The 1,606-nt window shown below is 46.8% G+C and overlaps 1 non-coding gene across 1 annotated transcript; it reads left to right on the top strand.

The window, feature by feature from the left end:
• The first annotated feature begins 549 nt into the window (after positions 1–549).
• TRNAI-GAU (transfer RNA isoleucine (anticodon GAU)) lies at positions 550–621 on the top strand. Its single transcript has one exon. It is a non-coding gene; the product is annotated as a tRNA-Ile (tRNA).
• The last annotated feature ends 985 nt before the right edge of the window (positions 622–1,606 follow it).

Below are 1,606 nucleotides of genomic sequence, written 5' to 3'. Positions count from 1 at the left end.
TATGCGGCAGTTGGGTTTTGGGGTGGGGAATCTTCTCTCACAGTGAGCACTGTGAAGTAAGCCAATTACAAAGCAGCATTTAAAGGGGCGGGGACTTGATTTGAGCTTGGAGGCTGCTGGCGCAGAGATTCCCAACTAGAAAGTGTGGGTCCAGCCAGCAACGGACCTCAGGTAAAACTCCCATGCATAAACAACCACACACTTCAGATGTTCAGCACTGAGGGCCAGTGCACTGTAGTGGTTAGAGTCTCAAACTAGGATCTGGGAGACCCAAGTTTGTATCCTTGCTCTGCCATTGAAGCTCACTGGGTGACCTCGGGCCAGTCACAAACTCTCAGCCTAGCCTGCCTCACAGAGTTATTGTGAGGATAAAATGGAGGAGAGGAGAATGATGTACGCTGCTTTGGGTCCCCACTGTACAGAAAGGTGGGGCATCAATTACAGTTGCCCTAAACTCTGTATATGGTCCTGTACATAAAGCTGCTCACGGATTAGCCAGTAGACTCTTTCACATGTTCCAAGTACATACAGCTGACATACGCTAAGTGAGGGGCTGTGGCTCAGTGGTAGAGCATCTGCTTGATATGCAGAAGGTCCTAGGTTCAATCCCCAGCATCTCCAGTTAAGGGAACCAGGCAAGTAGGTGATGTGAAAGACCTCTACCTGAGACCCTGGAGAGCCGCTGCCGGTCTAAGTAGACAATACTGACTTTGATGGACCAAGGATCTGATTCAGTATAAGGCAGCTTCATGTGTTCATGTGAGGCAGTGGGACTGCAATGCCAAGCTGTGCCCTTAAGTTATGGACTCACTGGCATGTGTGCACAGAGTGTACACATGTAGAGCTATCTCTGTGTGGCCAGGACCCCCTGACAAAGAAAGGTTCCCAATCACATGGAGAGAGCTGTACACAGGTGGGCTCCGCACATTTGCCTAGGCAGTGTTGGGAACCTTACTAAAGAAACAAAGGCTGTTTATGCTTGGTAATTAGCAGCGAGTTCCAGGCTGAAGTGCCCCGCATATTTTTTTTATTTTCTTCACGCTGAACCGTCATTCCAGAAGTCACTGCGACCTGCTTCGCATTTCTTAAGAGCCCCTTTAATGCGACCTTTTGTATTTGCTCCGCCCCCGCATTGAAGCATTCGCTGAAGGAAGCATGCAGAATCCCATCCGCGGCTTAGCTATGCAAACAACTATTGCTAATGGCTATGCAAATGAAGGAGCAAAGGAGCAGGGGATGTGTGGAATTTGTTTGACTTTATCCTCTTGCATCGGAATAGTCATTTTAAAGGTCGGATTTAAAAATCAGCATTGAGCGAGGAGCAGAATCGACCCTGCATAAACAGCCAAATGCTTACCTAGATCAATCCACCCTAGCTCTCCACTCAGATCAACCAAGGTACAAGCTCGAAACAACAGGGTCACAAAAAGATAACCCCAGGGGCTGGGGCAAAACATCATCAGATGGCCGTTCTCTTGCATTCTCCTGTCTAAGTATTCTCAATAAATAACATAGTGTATATAATAGAGTATTGACAACACAAATGTGTTATATAGTTTACTATGCAGTATTTAATGGCGATAAATTAATGAATAATCATGAATGC

The sequence above is a fragment of the Euleptes europaea genome, chromosome 10 (genome assembly GCF_029931775.1).
Source record: "Euleptes europaea isolate rEulEur1 chromosome 10, rEulEur1.hap1, whole genome shotgun sequence".
Lineage (NCBI taxonomy): Eukaryota > Metazoa > Chordata > Lepidosauria > Squamata > Sphaerodactylidae > Euleptes > Euleptes europaea.
Note: the sequence above shows the minus strand (reverse complement) of the source record. Positions and strands in the feature narration are given on the sequence as shown.